The sequence below is a fragment of the Emydura macquarii genome, unplaced genomic scaffold, assembly GCF_026122565.2.
Source record: "Emydura macquarii macquarii isolate MOO-44397 ecotype Brisbane River unplaced genomic scaffold, CSIRO-AGI_Emac_v2 contig_3114, whole genome shotgun sequence".
Lineage (NCBI taxonomy): Eukaryota > Metazoa > Chordata > Testudines > Chelidae > Emydura > Emydura macquarii.
In genome coordinates this window covers 4,850,014-4,871,100 of record NW_027133251.1, presented here as the reverse complement: position 1 = coordinate 4,871,100, position 21,087 = coordinate 4,850,014, and positions in this window count along the sequence as shown.

The window sequence follows — 21,087 nt, the reverse complement described above, 5'->3', positions numbered from 1 at the left end:
ACATTTGTGACAATTTCCCCCACATTATTTCAGGCTACTGCTTGTCACAGAACTTCCAAGAAATCTCAGCTTTGGTTTTGACATTTTTGAAGCTCAACATTTTGATTGAAATTTCTTTTTGTTTCCAAATGGCTTTTATTTATTAATTTATTTGTTTGTTTGTAATGAAAACGAAATGCTTGAAAGTTTTTGTTCCGTCTGAAACAACTTTGTTGTTATTTTTTACTTTTCTATTTGATGAACATTTTGGGGAAAAACAATTGGTTCAACCTACATGATTCCTCTCCTCATCCCCTCATTTTTTTTTAGAATTGCCAGACACTCAAAAACAACATTATTTGCACAGCTTTAACTATGATTCCTCACATACCAGCCACCCTCCATGACTTCATGAGGGCAGCGTATTAACATACTGCCCCTTTCTCCAGGAAATTTAAGTCACAATGCAGCCTTTATTACATTTTGTAGCCATTGTTAATGCCTTAGTACGCCTTGCTGATGAGAGAGCCTGGCCTATTGTTTTCCTGAGCTCAACCATGAACCTGACAGGTTCTTGAAGAACGTTGCTTTGGAGACAGGCCATGAGCAGAATGAGAGGTGCGGCCTGAGGTAACTTGAGACAGATCCACGGAGGGCCTTAAAGATTAATAGCAATTCTGGCCTCATTTACATTGGCTCCAATGGAGTTACTCTAGATTTACACTAATATGACAACAGTCAGAACTAGATTTCTTGAATTATAGCTGGTATTCTGTGGGGAGGCAGTGCAGTGAGTGAAGGACCAGCATGATGTGCGCCTAATGGCTTACGTTACAGAGGATGGGGCCTGCTATATTCTGGATTCATAGAAGCTTTTTTTAATGTTATGGTTCTTACCCCTTGGTACAGCAGATGCTGCAGCATCTTTTTCAGTAGGAGGGTGGTGAAGCACTGGAATGGGTTACCTGGAGAGGTGGTGGAATCTCCGTCCTTAGAGGTTTTTAAGGCCCGGCTTGACAAAGCCCTGGCTGGGATGATTTAGTTGGGGTTGGTCCTGCTTTCAGCAGCGGGTTGGACTAGATGACATCCTGAGGTCCCTTCCAACCCTAATCTTCTATGATTCCATGAATCTTCATAAAAGAGTGAATTTAGATGGGAAAATGGAAATCTCACCCAATCAGGAAACAAATATTCTTGGAAATTGGACATCCAACCAAAACATCTCAGATTCCTTGCATTTTTTCTAATGATAAGTGTTTTGTTTATTTTATCTCTTTGTGTGCTTACTTTTCTTGGACATATCACAGTGAAACATGACCACTACTGACTGTCGTAGATTCGAACTTGGTGGAACCATCATCTGCTTTCTAGGTTCTCCTCTTTTGCCTTTTGGTTGTGTTGTTCTATATATCTATAGATATATATAGCTGATGAATGAAAAGCCCTGAAAGGTTAAGCTTCATGTTGCCTGGTGCAACTGGAGATAAGTGGCCTTTGACTTTACTCCAGCAACAAATTTCTCTCCTGATCTGGAGAGACTCATTTCTTTCAGTATGACAGGTGCAATTAGATGCTGATATGCTTTCCATCTTCTTTTTCCTTTCTCCAAATGGTGCCGACTCCTGTACATTCTGCTGAAATACATTATATATAGCTGCACAATGGTGAACTACTCCATTCAGAGCAGCAGTGTTGAGGCCAGGGTATTTGTTTGGCATAGGGAGACTAAAATAGGTTTTCAGACTGTATTTTCTAAAGGGTAGGAGCCAATGCATTAATCTTTTCTACTCTCTGTCCACAACTCTCTCTAAATTAAAGCCACTTTTTTTGTATTCTAAGTTGAAATTTAGTGGTGGTGGGAATTTTCTACACCCTGGAGAGTAGAAGGCTTCAGTTTATAGTGGAACCACTTCAGAGGGAGAGACGGTAGCCCAGTCTCCATGGAATGCACATCCTTTTGTCTTCTCTATTAAGAATATAAGAACAGACATACTGGGTCAGACCAATGGTCCAGTAGCCCAGTATCCTGTCTTCTGACAGTGGCCAATGCCAGGTTTTCAGAGAGAATGAACAGAACAGGTAATCATCAAATGATCCATCCCCTGTCACCCATTCCCAGCTTCTGGCAAACAGAGACTAGGGACACTTCAGAGCATGGTTTTGCATCCCTGCCCAGCCTGGCTAATAGCCATTGATGAAGCTATCCTCCAGGAACTTATCTAGTTCTTTTTTGAACCCTGTTATACTCTTGAACTTCACAACATCCTCTAACAAAGAGTTCCATAAGTTGACTGTGTGTTGCATGAAGAAGCACTTCCTGATGTTTGTTTTAAACCTGCTGCCTATTCATTTCATTTGGTGATCCCTGGTTCTTGTTTTATGAGAAGGAGTAAATAACACTTCCTTTCTTATTTTCTCCACATCAGTCATGGTTTTATAGACCTCTATCATATTCCCACTTAGTCATTTCTTTTCCAAGCTGAAAAGTCCTAGTCATTAATCTCTCCTCATATAGAAGCTGTTCAATACCCATAATCATTTTTGTTCCCTTTTTCTGTACCTTTTTCAATTCCAATATATCTTTTTTGAGATGGGGTGACCACATGTGCATGTAGTGTTCAAGATGTGGGCGTTCCATGGATTTATAAAGAGGCAATATGTTATTTTCTATCTTTTTATCTGTCCCTTTCCTAATGATTCCCCACATTCTGTTAGCTTTTTTGACTGCCACTGCATGATGAGTGGATGTTTTCAGAGAACTATCCACACTGACTCCAAGATCTCTTTCTTGAGTGGTAACAGCTAATTTAGACCCCATCATTTTATAATTATAGTTGGTTTTATATTTTCCAGTGTGCATTACTTTACATTTATCAATATTGAATTTCATCTGCCATTTTGTCAACCAGTTTTGTGAGATCACTTTGTAACCCTTCGCAGTCTGCTTTGGATTTCACTATCTTGAGTAGTTTAGAATCATCTGCAAATTTTGCCAGCTCACTGTTTATGCCCTTTTTCCAGATCATTTATAAATATGCTGAACAGTACTGGTTCCAGTACAGACCCCTGGGGGACATCATTATTGACCTCTTCGCTTTGTATAGGCCAGATCCCGTTTTCTTTGTGCTACACTGGCAGACCAAATGGAACTTACTGCTACCAAAGAAGGGACTGGATTCCTCCAGCGTGGAGAAATGCTCAGTTGTCATAAAGACATCAATACCAACCACTCCAGGCTTTGCCCCTGTCTCTAAGAATGTGTCATGGTAGCAGGAGGCATGACCAAAGTGTGCTGTGTTCCAGAAACCCTTGTCAGTCCAGTGGTTCATAGAGGGCTGTTAGAATTCGTGTAATTTAGAGCAACCCTGAGCAGGATCTAACTCATGCTGGGGAATGAACTAGGATCTGTTAGTCCCAGGATCAGCAGGTGTGGGTGGAAAGTGTCAGAAAGCCAATTAGTCCCAATCAGCTGCACCCCAAGTGCACCAAACACTGCTCCAGTCACATGGAGGTCTCAGCCCTCTAACTTTAACGAGGCCATTTCAGACCTGCAACACTGTAAGAATAGATTTGGTCCAAAGATTATATTCTCTTACCAATTTCATGAGTCATTGAATTCCCCCATACATTATGATACAAAAATACATTTTATTATCTATATATGTATATACCAGGTAACCCATATTCAGACTCTCTAGTTATGGGAATTACCATTAATCCACCAGATAGCTATGTTTATTTTTTTAACCAATTATGGGGTTTATTTTTCAGCTTTCATACCACCCACTAAATCGTCTCAGCACTTTGCACAAACAAAATGAACAGCCTTGAATAGCAAAACAAATAATTGTTGACATACTTCTGATCTGCACGTGCTAATGTAACATTTTGCACGACTGACAAGCGAAGCACTGAGCAGAAGTTCAGAAGCCCAGGGCAGAAATACTCTGGTATATCACCGTTTTTTTATACAAAATAAGATGGGAAAAGAAATCAGAGTTACAACATTTGTTTTCATTGTTATCTGGCTGACATATCAAATGGGACGTTCCTAACGAGGTCTCATCAATGTGGCTAGTGGATCTCAGATAGATGTTATGAGCAGCAAAACACTAGAAAAAAAGTTGGCCCACATGTGATTCTTATTCTGCAATGCACTGTAAATGTCAAAGCCCTCCTGCCTATGCTTTCTTAGTTTGCCATCAGCTAAAGTTGCTATTGCACAAAAATGTACCATTTATGGATGTGTAAATCATCCTAATGTGCTGGGACTACCAGCATCCACCTTTTGATACATATGATGAATGTTTCATTGTGGAACATAGGTTTTGGGTTTTTTTTTTTTTTAAAAAAAAACAACTACTTCCCTTTAGAGACCCTTTGATTCCTTTCGGTAATTAAATTTCTATTGATTTTGTTAATTAAAAAAGAAGAAAAGGATTTAAATATAACAAAACAAGCATGGATAAAGGATAACAAACAAAAATAAAGATAACAGCCAAAAGGGATCGATGCTTTATACCAATGGAGCACCCTGCAGACATTGATAAATTACTTTTCTGGTGGTCTGATCTTGCTCCCAATAAATGACCACTTACTTCAGGATTGGGATGCTACATCAGAAGATGGAGATTTTCAGAAGAGCCTATGGGAGTTGGATACCCAAATTCAATGGATTTGGGTGCATGATTTTTAGGTCCGGCTGGAAAACAAGGACTAGATGAACGAAAACTATACCTTTTCGGTTCCCACCTCCAAAAAACAAGAGAAACTGAGCCTCCTCCCTTCTCCAGTAGGCCAGTGGTTAAATTATTCACCAAAGACATGGACAAACTTGGTTCAAGTTCCTTCTCTGACTGATTCACAAACCTGGGTTTCCCACATCTCAAGTGAATGCCTTAACCACTGAGCTATTGGCTATTCTGAGGGGTGTAGGGGTGGGTCTTTCTCTCAGATTTTGCCCAGAAATTCCATGTTGGACCTGAGAAACCTTTTTGATGAAATAGTCCACTGAAACTAACACATTTCCATGAAATGTTTTGTTTTAGATGAATCAGCCTTTGCCAACACAAGAAAACTTTTCAGTGATAAATACCCAACCAGTTTTAATGTTCCTTAGTATCCTTTGGAAAATGCTAGTTAAAGTGTTGGAGGTGAGGGATAGAAACAGGGTGTGGAAGAGTATGATCTTTTGGGGTGGAGTGAATAGAAACTAAGTCAAGTGAGCATGACTCTCAATATGTCTGTTTAAGATTTGCAAAAGGATCTGTAGACCCCTGGTCAACGTGTGTTACATAGTGCCATCTGGGCCCAATCTAGAGGGTGTCAGTCTGTTATAGCATTTTCCTCCGGAGCTTACCTCTGTGTCTCATTCTGTACTCATATTTTACCTACAGGAGAGAAAGAGCTCCCCCAGTGTCATGTGACAAAGTTCTTGCTCACCTAAACCCCAACCACACATGGCTTGGGCAGAGGTGAGTTACTCTGTGCTTTGAAAGAAATAAGCGAACTGAGTGCTAAACTGATTAAATAGACAATGTCATTTGCCGAGTATCTAGAGAGCCTGGGTAAACTTCCCCCACACCATTCCCACAACGTGCCTCTACTCTGCCAAGGAAGGATCATTCCTAGCTGGGAGAGGATCACATTCTGCACAGGCCATCCACTCTTTGGCCTTGCCAGTGAGGTGATTAGCACAGTTGTGGTATAGATCTCTGACCACAGGTACTTGGTTTGAAACCTTCTCAAAGTCAGAAAGGGCAGCCACAGTCTGGTGCTTCTGAGCTGTGCTGGATCCAAACAGGTGTTCCAAAGGCAAAATCTCACTAGCTCAATATGAAACCACTGAGCCAGCCAGACAGCCTCTCCGTCTTTGTATACCGCCCAAGTCTTTTCCCCAGTGCGCAGGCCAAACAAAATATTTGGGTGTACCCCACCATTGCAAAGGAGGGGGAGCCATGGAGATACTCCACAGCTACTATTTCAGCGTAGATACTGATGGGCAGCATGGTCTAATAGAAAATAAAGTTCTGGGCTGTGAACAAGGAGACCTGCGTTCTATTTCTGTCCCAGCCACTGACCTGCTTTGTAATGCTGGGTGAGTCAATTTACTTCGCTGTGCCTTTGGTTTTGTCTCCCTGAATTTGTCTATCAGATGGCCCATCTCCAACAGCCAGAGATGGGGCAGTAGATGGGGAGGACTCTGAGTTACTATAGAAAATTATGTCCCAGGTGTCTGGCTGATGGGTCTTGCCCACATGCCCAGGGTTTAACTGATCCCGTGTTTGGGATCAGGAAGGAGTTTCCCCTTCCAGGTCAGATTGGCAGAGAGCCTGTATCAGGATCCCAACAAGGGAAGTCAGGGCCAAGGGTCAAAGCAGAGGCAAGCATGAGGCTAGGAGAAGCCAAGGAATTCAGTCAGTTGCAGGCCACGGTCGATACTGAGGGTCAGAGTCCAAGTCAGGTGGCAAAACATAAAACAAGCCAAGGTCAAGCAAGGAGTTCAAGAGCATAGAACAAGAACAATCATGACTGCTACAGAAGATTCACACTGTTGCCTGGATGCTTCCCTGTATTCCTCTGGGGTTTATAAAAGGCAGGGAGCCAATCACGAGCCATGGGGTTGCTGCCTGTCAAAATCCTGGAGGCGGAACGGCCCATGGTCTGTGTCCACAACAGGTCATGTGAAGTGGAGTGCAGATTAGTTACAGCTGCTAGTGGGAGGCAGCCTGGCACTGTTAACTGCCCGATAGCTCTACAGGCCCGGGTGCTAGACTGTGGGGCCTTATACCCTGGGTTTTGGGCCTTCCTCTGAAGCATGGGGCATGCGTAACTTGCTGGTTTGACTTAGAGTAAAAGGTGGATTCTCTGTAACTTGAAGTCTTGAAAGCAAAATTAGAGGACTTCAGTGACTCAGCTGTAGCTTATGGGTCTGTTGCTGGAGTGGGCAGGTGACGTTCTGTGGCCTGAGATGTGCAGGATGATTTTTTTGGCCTTAAAGTCTCTGAGTCTATTTAGACTGTGAACTTTTTGAGGCAGGGATTCTCTCTTATTAGATGCATGTGCAATGTCTGGAACGAAGGGATCTTGTCCGGGGTCAAGACCTCAAGATACTACTGTAATATAAATAACAATAATAGATAATGCAGCAGCCTGGCTATAAAGCTTGCAATAAGCAGGAACTGCCGCCTACGTGCACAGTGTCCGTGTCTCAGAAAGATTACATGATATTACAAGACACAAAAATATGTATCTTTGTGCAGAAGGAGGCCTTAAATGCAGCTCCCTGACCTTTAAAATACTACTAATAAAGCTTTCTCGGTAGAGATCAACCTCCTGCTAAGTGCACTCTCTCTGTTTGAGAGCCTTGCTAATTCAAGACCATTAAAATAGATTCTCTTAAAGACTCCATTCTGTCAACCACCAAAAATGGAGATATATAGAGAGAGGGATTTAATTATCATTGTTCCACATCTCCAAATGTGAGTTTTTCTGAGTAATAATTGCCTAAGTTTGTCTTCAAAAGGCATTTTAATAGTGCTAATACTAGTAAATATTGCTCATTTTGGTACTGATGTGCCGTTTTAATAGTTCCCACAGTTTCTAAAAGTCATTTCTTATTGTTTTACTGTAGAAAGAATCTTACTTTAATTATGTCATAATTGTTTGTAAGCCATAGAATCTTAATTAATGCCAATGGCTTAAAGGCACACACTGAATGCACAGTTTATGTCTGTGTTTGTTTTCTAGGCTCTTTCTGCCATACCCACGGCCACCATGAGTTCTCAAGAGCTGCTTGCATTCAGGGCCCTTTATCCATGTTAACAATAAAGTTTTTCCATCGGGACTTGTGTATGTTTTATTATAACAGTAATATCTAACTTATGTACTTACATGGGCCCTATTGCATTAACATCTGAGTTCCTAACAATCATTTTTAAAATACATTTTTCCTTGTAAACCTCTATGAAGTTGGGAAGTGTTATTACCTCTCATTTATAGATGGGGATCTGAGGCACATAAAGACTATGTGACTTGTCCAAGGTCACACAGGATGTCTGTGGTAGAGCAGGGACTTAAACCTGGGTATACCACATTTTATGTTAGAACCTTAACCACTTGACCTTCCTTCTTCTCTGGATGAGATAATCAAGCTCATAGGATTTCATAAGCATAACTAAGACCAGCATCTGAGTCGTAAAGCACTATAACCGTGATTCACCTCTCTTGAAAGTCAATGAAAAGGCTTTGGTTTCAGTGACGCCTGGATCAGGCCCTGTATAAGTGTTAATTGCAGTAGGAAGTATGAGCTAAAATGGAAAGAAGATGCATTAGGAGTATGGAGGCTTAAATTCCAACTGTTCTGAACTCTCTTGCCCCTTGAGGTGCTCTTCTATTGAAAAGCACTCAGCTTCCTGTAAACAACTGAATATCCTTATAGCAGGACAACTGGAATTTGAAAATTCCTGAACTCCACACATGGTGAGGGTTATGACCAGTTCAGATCTCACAGGCATGAAGATGATATGTGAGAAGAGAAAACTGAGTTTGTTCTTGTTTTTTTTGTCAGTTATGCATCCAAAGCTTCTCCTATAAAAGAAAGCTACATGGATGGGTCAGAATGGACAGTAGCAGTAGATCCTTCCAGGGCTCATATTACAAATTAGCAGTACTGTGGTATTTTCTAGAGGCCCTGAATAAAACTGGAGCCCTGTTGTGCTATGTGTGACACAAACACATACAAAGAAACAGACCCTATCTCAGAGAATTTGCACTCTAAATCCTAAAGGTTGAGAGAAAGGAAGCATTTCCCCTGCGTTACAGATGAGAGAGTGAAGTATGGAGATATTAAGGGCCAGATTTCTAATGGTACAGAGGTGCCTGAAGCCACAGATAGGTGCTTAGTAGGATTTTCAAAAGCCCCTAAGCAGATCCAGCACCTCACTCCCATTGGTGTCACAACTTTGTAGCCTGTTCTCCTTCTCATTGGGACCACTGTAACGACCTGCTGGTAAATTATCAAAGACATGTCACATCATACTAGTCATTTTTCAATTTAAACCATATTTTAAAACTCTAGTTTAAAAAAAATTACCACTGGCACATTGTCTCATGGGCATAAACATATTTTACCACAAACAGAACGTATATAGAGAGGATGTTGTTTTTTTTTCAAAGTAATAAGAAATGTTGATTTGATTAAACAGGTGGTAAACCCAAGAAACTATCTATCTTCACCGTCTCCGAACTGATTTACGAGGTTCAGTATAAATGTTGTTTTCACCTGGAACTTCCAAATGATGGGTTGTATACAGTACTGCCCTAAAGCAGAGTGCACTGAAATTAAAGCGAGACCTATGCTTGGAGCTAAGACAGTTTGGTAGACAGTCCTTTATCCTGAAGAGCCTGAAATCTTGTACTGATCATGCATAGACAGTATACCATGGTGGCCAATTACTGAGCACCGCCTTGTGGTCAGGGGTCACTTTGCCCCTCTTCCTAGCCCTTAAAAGCATGCCACATGATCTCTCTTGTCGTCTTGGGGCTAACAGCACCCTCACCTGGGCTGGTTTAATAAAAGAAAAGGTTGAAACAGTCCTCAAAATCCTTAATAACAAAATAGTTCAAACAGTATTCAGTGAGCCTGCAAAATAAAGTTCATAATGATAACACCATAGTTCAGAACCAGCCCTGGTTCATATGCCACACTCAGAGCTCTTGCTTTGTCCCAGTCTGCTGCATCCAAAGCCACCAATCCCAGACCTTTCTGGATGGAGCCCAGCCTTCTGGCCCTGGCTTCCTCGTCCTGCCCAGTGTCTCCCCTGTTCTAAGGGAGAAGGCAGTCTATATACTATCCTCCTCCAGAGAGCTCCTTCTGATTGGCTGGAAGAGAGGGGAGCCATGTCCCCCAGGGCTCTTGATCTCAGACCTTTAAAGTATCCTGGGTTAAGTCCCCCATCCAACTCCTAATTCCCTGGGAATGGTTCCTCTCTTCCACTATCATGTCATTTCTTCGGCCTCTGTTCATTCCAACTTCTGTAACAGGCTCTTCTGATCCCCTCTCCTCTACTCTTAAGGGTCAGAATAGCCTATTACAGTCATCCTTAAATTTTGCTATCCTTAATAGCAAATGGAAAAATCAATTATGAAAAACCCACTAGGCACCTTTCTGCATCTTAAGGTGCCTAAATATTTCTGACAACCTGGCCCTCTCTGACTTGCCCGAGATCACGCTTCCTCTTTTCTTTCTTTCTTGCAAACGAAGTGAGCTGTGAACAGAGGAGAAGCAAACAGAAGGAGTTAGCATGGGAGTTCGCGTTGGAGGAGAGCCTACATGGGGTTTTGCCTTTCAGGCATTGGTGAGCAGTAAATACAGCATCTGAAGAGGCTCGCAGAGGAAAGATAATATGGATAGTGAGAGATCAGCTGTTATGACCTGCACATGATGTGCCATGTTTGTCTTTCTCCCAGAGGATACAAGTGACTTCATCTGTACGAAGTGCAAGCTGTTCTCCATATTGGAAGGAAAGGTTAAAGGACTAGAGACCATAGTATTAACCCAGCATTGCATCAGAGAAAATTAAGTCTTTCTGGATAGAAATCACAATTTATTACTGCAGGCACAACATGCTGAAGAATCAGAGAGGGCAGTATAGGGGGGACTGAAGAATGGGGAAGAAAACTCTCAGCATATGACCTCCAGAGGAAAGATGAGAGCCCATCTACCCCCAATGCAGATAGAGGTAAACAACTGCTTTCAGGATTGTTGCACAGGTACTACAGCAGAGAATAGTTTAGAAGATTCATCTGAGGGAAAGGATCAGAAGGAGACCCCATCGATTGGAAGGCATGAGATGCATTGTCCTGGGGATGGGGGTCCACGACTATCTCTCCCAAGAGGAAGAGATGGATGGTGGTGGTTTGGGACTGCATCCTAAGGGGGACAGAGTCATCGATCTGCCGTCCTGACGAGGAAACTTGAGAAGTGTGCTGCTTGCCTGGAACTAGAATTCAGGATGTGACGGAGAGTCTGCTGCAACTCATCAAGTCCTCAGACCTCTATCCCTGCCTACTCCTCCACATGGGAACCAATGACACAGCCAAGAATGACCTTGAACAAATCACTGCAGACTACGTGGCTCTGGGAGGAAGGATAAAAGCGTTTGAGGCGCAAGGGGTCCATCATGATGGTCTTGTCCATCATCCCTGCTGAAGGAAAAAGCCCAGGTAGGGACCACGAAATTGCAGAAATAAATGTGTGGTTACACAGGTGGTGTCGGAGAGAGGGCTTTGGATTCTTTGACCATGGGATGTTGTTCCAGGAAGGATTGCTAGGAAGAGACAGGATCCACCTAACAAAGAGAGGGAAGAGTATCTTTGCAAACAGGTTTGCTAGCCTAGTGAGGAGGTCTTTAAACGAGGTTTGCTGGAGGATGAAGACCTAAGCCTGGAAGTAAATGGGGAAGTGGGACACCAAGAGGAAGCAAGAGGAGAAGAGTGCAACAGTGGAGGCCTCTTGATTCATACTGAGAAAGTAGGGCAATCGATTAGTTATCTTAGGTAGCTGTAAATGAATGCAAGAAGTCTGGGAAACAAGCAGGAGGAACTGGAAGTCCTGACATAGTCAAGGAGCTTTGATGTAATTGGAATAACTGAGAATTGGTGGGGTAACTCATATGACTGGAGCACTGTCATGGATGGGTATAAACTGTTCAGGAAGGACAGGCAGGGGAGAAAAGGTGAAGGAAGAGTTGCACTGTATGTAAGAGAGCACTATGACTGCTCCGAGCTCCAGTATGAACCTGGATAAAAGCCTATTGAGAGCCCCTGGAGTAAGTTTAGAGGCGAGAACAAGAAGTGTGATGTCATAGAGGCCGTCTTTTATAGACTAGCAGACCAGTAGGATGAGGTATACGAGGCTTTCTTCAGACAACTAATGGAAGTTTCCAGATCACGAGACCTGGTTCTGATGGGGGACTTCATTTACCCTGTCATCTGCTGGGAGAGCAATACAGCAGTGCACAGACAATCCAGGAAGTTTTTGGAGAGTGTTGCGGACAATTTTATGGTGCAAGTGCTGGATGAACCAACTAGAGGTTGTGCTCCTATTGACCTGCTGCTCACAAACAGGAAAGAATTGGTAGGGGAAGTAGAAGTGGGTGGCAACCTGGGTGTGATGGTCGAGTTCAGGATCCTGCCAAAAGGAAGAAAGAAGAACAGCAGGATACGGACCATGGACTTCAGAAAAGCAGACTTTGACTCCCTCAGGGAGCTCATGGGCAGGATCCCCTGAAAGGCTAATATGAGGGGGAAAGGAGGCCAAGAGAGCTGGCTGTACTTTAAAGAAACCCTATTGAGGGCACAGGAACAAACCATCTCCATGTGCAGAAAGAATAGCAAATATAGTAGGCGACTAGCTTGGCTTAACAAAGAAATCTTTGGTGAGCTTTGGTGAGCTTCTAAGAAACTTAGAAAAAGTGGAAGCTTGGACAGATGTCTAGGGAGGAATATAAAAATACTACACAAGCATGCAGGAGAGAAATCAGGAAGGCCAAAACACAACTGGAGTTGCAATGAGCAAGGGACATGAAGGGTAAGAAGAAGGGTTTCTACAGGTATGTTAGTAAGAGGAAGAATGTCAGGGAAAGTGTCGGCCCCTCACTGATTGTGGGAGGCAACCTCGTGAGAGATGATGTGGAAAAAGCTGAGGTACTCAATGCTTTTTTTGCCTCTGTCTTCACAGACAAGGTCAGCTCCCAGACTACTGCACCGAGCAGCACAGAATAGGGAGAAGGTGAACAGCCTTCAGTGCTGAAGGAACAGGTTCAGGACTATTTAGAAAAGCTGGACATACACAAGTCCATGGGGCCGGATGCAATGCACTCGAGGGTGCTGAGGGAGTTGGCTGTTGTGATTGCAGAGCCACTGGCCATTATCTTTGAAAACTTGTGGTGATTGAGGGAGATCCTGGATGACTGGAAAAAGGCAAATAGAGTGCCCATCTTCAAAAAAGGGAAGGTGAATGAGCTGGGGAACTACAAACTGGTCAGCCTCACCTCAGTCCCTGGAAAAATCATTGAGCAGCTCCTAAGGAATCCATTTTGAGGCACTTGGAAGAAAGGAAGATGATCGGGAACAGTCAGCATGGATTCTCCAAAGGCAAGCCATGCCTGACCAACCTGCTTGCCTTCTGTGATGAGATGACTGGCTCTCTGCATGTGGGGAAAGCAGTGGGCATGATATACCTTGACTTTAGCAAAGCTTTTGATATGGTTTCCCACAGTATTCTTGCCAGCAAGTTAAAGAATTATGGGTGGATGAATGGACTATAAGATGGATAGAGAGCTGGTTACATCATCAGGCTCAACGGGTAGTGATCAATGGCTCAATGTCTAATTGGCAGCCGGTAACAAATGAAGTTCCCCAGTGGTCGGTCCTGGGGTCAGTTTTGTTCAACATCTTCATTAATGATCTGGAGGATGGTGTGGATTGCACCCTCAGCAAGTCTGCAGATGACACGAAGCTGGGGGGAATGGTAGATACGCTGGAGGGTAGGAATAGGATACAGATTGACCTATGCAAATTGGAGGATTGGGCCAAAAGAAATCTGATGAGGTTCAACAAGAACAAGTGCAGAATCCTGCATTTAGGATGGAAGAATCCCATGCACTGCTAAAGATTGTGAACTGACTGGCTAGGCAGCAGTTCTGTAGAAAAGGACCTGGGGGTTACAGTAGACAAGAAGCTGGATATGAGTCAACAGTGTGCCCTTATTGCCAAGAAGGCTAGTGGCATATTGAGCTGCATTACTAGGAGCATTGCCATCAGATCAAGGGAAGTGATTATTCCCCTCTATTTGGCACTGGTAAGGACACATTTGGAGTACTGTGTCCAGTTTTCAGTCCCCCACTACAGGAAGGATGTGGGCAAGTTCGAGAGAGTCCAGAGGAGGGCAACAAAAATGATTAGGGGGCTGGAGCACATGACTTATGAGGAGAGGCTGAGGGAAACTAGGCTTGTTTAGTCTGCAGAAGAGAAGAGTGAGAGGGGATTTGATAGCAACCTTCAACTACCTAAAGGAAGTTTCCGGAGAGGATGAAGCTAGGCTGTTCTCAGTGGTGGCAGGTGACAGAAGAAGAAGCAATGGTCTCAAGTTGCAGTGGGGGAGGTCTAGTTGAATATTAGGAAAAACGTTTTCATGAGAAGGTGGTGAAGCACTGGAATGGGTTACCTAGGGAGGTGGTGGAACCTCCATCCTAAAATGTCTTTAATGTATGGCTTGCTAAAGCCCTGTCTGGGATGATTTAGTTGAGGTTAGGCCTGCTTTGAGCAGGAGGTTGGACTAGATGACCTCCTGAGTTCCCTTGCAATCCACATCTTCTATGATTCTGTGATTCCTTCCATCTCTCATGTGTGCAGCCTCCATGCCACACTTTTAAAATCAAATGGGATGTTTCTTTCCTAAAGGAATCCTCTAGCTCAGCCACAGATTATTGGACATGATGGAGGTATTTCTGGTAAATTCTATGTCCTATGCTCTGCAGGGGGTCAGACTTGGTGGTCATAAAACATCCTTGCTGGCCTTCAACTCTATCATTCTATGAATAAACAAAAGAGAGAGACATTGTTTCTCCATAAACACGAACCAATCTCTAACTTAATGGGGCTAGGAAGAGATATTCCCTGTAAGTAGACTGTTCCAGAACAGCCTATTGCGAGGTTTCTCACATCATCCTCTGCACTGTCTACCACAGACCACTGTTTTAGATAGTCCACTAGACTAGATGAGTCACAGCTTTGATTAAGCATGGCAGTTCCTAAATTCTTTTGTTCCTGTGTTCCAGCTTTCATTGCAAAGCCTGAGAATGTGTACCCAGATCCTTTAGTGACACATTCCCTATTAACAGTCAATAAAAGCAATTTGCACCTTCAATTTCTAATTGTTGAAACTCTGAAAATCAGATTTAAAATTTAAAGCGTATTAGAAGAAGCATCAGTAATGGGATACAATTTCTCTTCAATTAGACCAAACACTTTACTTGAGATAAGACAGGTTCTTTGATTCAAACATCTGTTTGTTTTTAATACCACTGTGCCTTGTCATATAATGTAGACTCTTTACTTCTCAAAGATACTAACCATCTGCAGACAAAAAGAGAAAGAAGACCTTTCCAGGACCCCAGAGTCTTATAAATAAATATGTTTAACCTCTGTTGTAATACAGATAACTTTTCAATGCAATATTAAGCCTGTCTATGACAGGGGCTGTCATTTAAATACAAGAAAACACTATGTCCATGGAATGAAAATACATATTTGGCAGATGAAAATGTTTGTGCTTAACTTTTTACTGCACTTAATCCTTTATTTTATTGAATTAGATTTCTTGAATGGAATAAGTTAGGATTAGAATATGAGCTGGGTGAAATTTTTCAGCTAAAACCTTCTTTTTTTTGTGTGTGCTCAGAAATACAGATTTGGCTCAATGAAAACATTTTTCAAAGTCATGTTGAATTTGCCCAATTATTTTGGTCAGGAAAAAAGAAAAAAAATCAAAAAGTTTAATTTGGCTTTTTTTTATTTGAAACAACTTTTCATTTTGAAATTGACTTAAATTTTACTTCTTTAATGTTTAAAAAGAGCTCAAAACTAAAATAAAGCATTTAATTTAGGATTAAACTAAATGCTTAATTTGACCCAAAATGTTTTCAATTTTTTTTTGGACATTTCAGTTTGCCAAAAAAGTGTAAAAATTTAGTTTTGGGTCAACTCGAATTTTATTAATTATTATTATTGTTTTCAGTACAGCCAGCTAGTTGAAAAATCAGTTCTTCACTCATTTCTAGTCAGGATAAATGGCATGATCCAACCAGAGAACATAGCTGGAATTCTCTGTGTTACAGGAAAAATTGATGCAAATGTTGTGGGTGGGTAAAATTACAACAGAAGTCCATTTGAGTCGTGTCCATTTATTTCATGCCTAAATTTGACCACGTGGATGAATGAAAGAAAGAAATTAAGAAAAGACTAAATGTGACAGTGGATCAGCTAGTCCGCTACATAGGAATAACTCACAGAAGGCTCAGGAAAATCTGTGAGATTACCTAAGTATTGTTCCATTGAAATGGTGGGGTTTGCATCCCCCCAGGAATGAAGGAATGTCTCGGACATCCAAAACCATGAAATGCCCAATGATGTATGGAACATTCGCACAAAGAACCTGATATTTGCTATGGTCTCTCTCTAGCACTTTCTCTGTCTGATGGCACCATTTCATCACTGCTATGGGCTTTTCCTCTACCCAATACCTTTGAAACTCACTGCAAGGTTCTGAGAACTGGATACTTGACAAAACACTAAACAATATTGCATGGAAATTTTGCTTGTTTTTAATCTCTTTTGTATGTCTAACTTCAATGATTCTGTACAAAAGAAATGAAGAAATAGTCTCCAGAACAGATCCTCAGCTGGTGCAAATTATCATAGCTTCATTGACCTGTCCCTTAGATGGTGAAACTGATTGGATGAGGGGATGGAAGGAAATCAAGCTTTTGTGGTTTCACCAAACATTCTGCAATATCACCTGGTGTTCTCCAGGGTAGTGATAATCAGATGTTGAAGACAACATTAGACAATTAGTCTGCAGAAGAAAAGAGTGAGGGGGGATTTGATAGCAGCCTTTAGTTACCTGAAAGTGGGCTCCAGGGAGGATGGAACTAGGCTGTTCTCAGTGGTAATAGATGACAGAACTAGAAGCAATGGTCTCAAGTTGTAGTGGGGGAGGTCTAGGTTGGATATTAGGAAAATCTTTTTCACTAGGAGGGCGGCAAAGCACTGGAATGGGTTACCTAGGGAGGTGGTGGAATCTCCATCCATAGAGGTTTTTAAGATGTGGCTTGACAAAGCCCTGGCTGGGGTGATTTAGTTGGGGTTAATCCTGCTTTGAGCAGGGGGTTGGACTAGATGTCCTCCTGAAGTCCATTCCAACCCTTATCTTCTATGATTCCATGAACATATAATTTGGAAAAGGGTGACTTTTTGCTTGAGGCAAATTCATAAATGTTTGTAATTTTGCTCTAGGGAAGAGGTGGAATGTAATTGTACGCTCCACTGAAACAGCTCTTTTCATAGCCAAAACAGGCAGATTTCATGCTAGATCAAATTTGTCACTACTTGTGAAGATACCACTTCTTGAGTTGAGGTGGTTGCAAGTGCGATTTGGTACATTCTTGTTGTAAGGATGGGTATATCAAGTTTCTAATGTGGGGGTGACTGTGCAAACTCGGGGAGAGGTGGAAAAGAGGGCCAATAGCCACCTATTCATCTCCCTTGATCCTGGCAATATTTGAACCGAAACCAGTCAGTGGCATACATTAAAACATTCTCTAAGCTGCTATAGGACAGTTCTAGCAGCCCAAGTTTCCTGAAATGCACTATATTCAGATCCTGAATTGTCACAGTCCCTCCCTCTGGCAGTTGTTCATGAACAACAAATAACAGAACCCTGCAAACAATAGCAAACTGACCTCGGCCTTTTTAGTCAAGAAAAACATCCTGTTTTGTACTAATGGGTTATGTGAGACAACCAGTGCATTTCACCTTGTCTGTCCACATCGGATGGCAAAGAATTGGGGTGACTCTAGACCCCGGTCTGTTTTGAACTGGTGACTTCAAGATAAAAAAAATGCAGCCTCCTGCTACTATTTAAGGCTTGTCTATACAAACATTTAGTTTGCAGCAACATGAGGATGGGGAGGGGGTAAGTATACCTTGCAGTAGCTTGCTGTCCACGTGGATACCACTGACACTCACTAAAGGATTTGCAATGACCTTTGATCTACCCCGCTTTGAAACAGGAGTATGTTAAAATGCACTTGGGAACTTTTAGTGCACGGCAGCTGGGTCCACAAAGACACTTAGAATCATGGAATCAGAGAAGATGAGGGTTGGAAAGGAGCTCAGGAGGTCAACTAGTCCAAACCCCTGCTCAAAGGAGAACTGACCCTGACTAAATCATCCCAGCCAGGGCTTAGTGTGTGACAGGCAAGTATGGGGTAGATTTACACCTCAGTTTGCCACAAATTCTTTGTGTAGACAAGTCTTTAGCTCCTCTTATAACAGGAAGCTAAACATAGCACAATGGCTGTGCTCTGCTTTTAAAGTGTCACTCATCTGTGGTCTCATTTTCATTTACACTAATGAGAACAGCTCACAACAACAATGGCTAGTTACTTCCCCTAATTCTTGTTTGCACACAGGGACTTAAAACTTTACCGCCGATGACCACTTTCAAAAATAAAATAAAATAAAATCTAATTTATATTTTTGTTCCAACTGATTTTCTTGACAGACAGTTGCCCACAGCTCAGTGGCTGCTCTGTTCAGTGTACTTTAATTCTGAGCTTTCACGTTTTTTCTGCAGCCCATTCAGAAGTAAATTCTCAGGGAAAATTGAGCTCTGTCATGGATGGATTAGTACTATAATAGTTGGTCACATATCTTGCATGAAACCTTTCAAAAGCAAGGTAAATGAGAAGGAAATGAAATTCATTTCATACTTCTTCAAGCACGCTAAAAGACTTTCTCTCCAAGTAATCTGTGAAGTACCACTAGTTTATTGGAGGTTCACATAACTACCATTACATTATACCTTGTCACAATCTCATATATTGGGTGACTGCTTTTTCTGAACTGATGGTACCTGCAAAGTGTTCTCCATAGGCACTGAGCAGAGAATACTGTTTCTTTGATCAAAATGTATAGGTCCAAGGAATGGCATAAATAAAAGTACTTGAAGCAAATTGGGACATTACAGGTCATAGGTCAATGAAATCTAGAAGGGAGATATATGGAGGAGACATCACATTTGCTATTTGATGAATTGATGAACTAAAACAAGAGAGGGGGAGAGAGAGAGAGAGAGAGGGAAAGTGGGGGTGGAAAAAAGAAATAAAGTTCTTTCCAGAGAGCTACGTTACCAAAGGCCATTTTTCCCTTGTGGAAGGAACAGAGGCTATATTGCTTTTAGCAATCTGTTTGCTTTCTTTGTCATTTGCAATGACGGCAGCATTTCATTCCTTTAGCATATGTGTGTGTGTCTCTCTGAATGTGTATAATGTGCGTTTTAGTTCATCTTTGGGTAAGACAAACAAATATCTGCATTATTTTGATAGCTATTTGATATAGTCTTTCAGAAGCAAACCATTTGTGGAAATAATAATAATAGTAATAATAATAATAATAATAATAATAATAACCTGCAGACATATTTCATGTGAATGGATAGTGTATTAAATATCATAAATATAAATGGAGCTGGTTATATGGCTAGATGATATGAATATAGATGAGATACGTATAGATAAATACATTCAGGCCTCGATTCAGCTAAGCACCTAAGCACTAGTTTAAGACCTACTGAAGTCACAGCACATGCTTAGGTACTCTGCCCAGTAGAGATGGATGCAAGGGCATATTTAAAGTTAAGCATGCATTGAGTCCTTTGCTAACGGAAGGAATCCATGGAGTCATCTTAGGCCTGGTCCTATAATGTGTCGAACACTTCCAAGAGTTTCCGATGGTCTTCTTCTCCCAAGAAAGTCATTGATTGCAGGATCAGGCCCTCATCTGATAGATCTCAGTGAGCTGCCTAATATTCAGATTAAGGGGCCGACCTTGCAAAGTGTTCAGCACATTCAGAAAAAAAGAGGCACTAAACAAAAGCCCGTAAAAATATGGCCTGAAAAGACTTAAAATAAAACATTTAAATGCGGAATAAAAAGAATAGTTTATCTTGTATTTATTGTAGTCTTTATTTGGCTACTTCAGTATTAGAGTTTACTTTTCCACACCTTTTTAACACCCCAATTGAACACCACTCAACCCCTTGGCACTAGCCAAATGTGTTCTCGTTAAGCAAATTAGTTTTTGTTTCTTTTAATTAGTAAGCAGCAAATATGAAGCAACTTGATTCTGATTTCATAACAGATTTAAACCAGTGTAACCACCCACCCCTTGATTTAAAGTGAAAGGACCTACACTTTATACTGGCAAAGCAATCTCATCAGTGAAGGCATGCAACATATAGTTAGTAAGTATGAATGGAGCTGCCTTTTTCATGTCTCCAAACCATAGAATTATCACTGATTAACTAAGTTAGTGCTTCTGGTTCTCAGTTTCCAACAGCTTCCAAGCAATATGTCAACATGGAAGTGAAGAAATTAGATCTTCAGAAGACTTAGGAGGTTAACCTGTCAGTTTCCCTCTTAATGCAGGATAGTTCCATACAACATGGCTATAAAGTGGCCAGAATATTTTCAAGGATACAACAGTCTATAACTATACACAAGCTAAGTCCTTGAAGTCTACTCAGAGTTAAACTTGCATTTCTGTTTTGTTTGATTTGACCCAGCAGTACCACCCATTGGTCAATTGACTACACTACCTTACACTTGGTATCATAATTCAATAAATAGTAAAAACTATTTTTAAACAAACTCTTCAGATTTGATCTACACATTAAGAACCAGATCAAGAAAAACACTTAAGCATGTGTTTATTTTTTTAGCATTTAAGTGATCCCATCAACTTCAGTGGGATGATTATAATGCTAAAAGTTAACCATGTGCTTAAGTGCTTGGGTAGATTGGGTCCAAAGGCCCCAAAGGAGGCCCAAAGGCCAATAGCTATAAAATTATTGTAGGGCCAGATCATTAAAGTCCAGCCTCCATTTTTATACCTGGAAGTTTTGGGTACAAAACAGTGTGGGTACAGTTTTGGTAGGGTTGCCAACCCCCCAGGATTGTCTTGAAATTTCCAGGAATTAAAGATGAATTTTAAATTAAAGATTATGTCATGTGATGAAACCTCCAGGAAAACATCCAACTAAAATTGGCAACCCTATTTTGTGCCGTCAACAATTTCCACCCACTAATTAAGTCAGTAAGCTCCATTGACTTCTATGGGAGTTCTGGGTGCTTCGGCTCAGGGTTGTTTGATGTTGGACACCCAGAATAGAGACACCCACTCAGAGACCACTTTTGCATATCAGATCCCCTGGGCCAGATCTCAGCGGGTGTAAATCAGCATAGTTTCCTGCCCCTTGGTGTT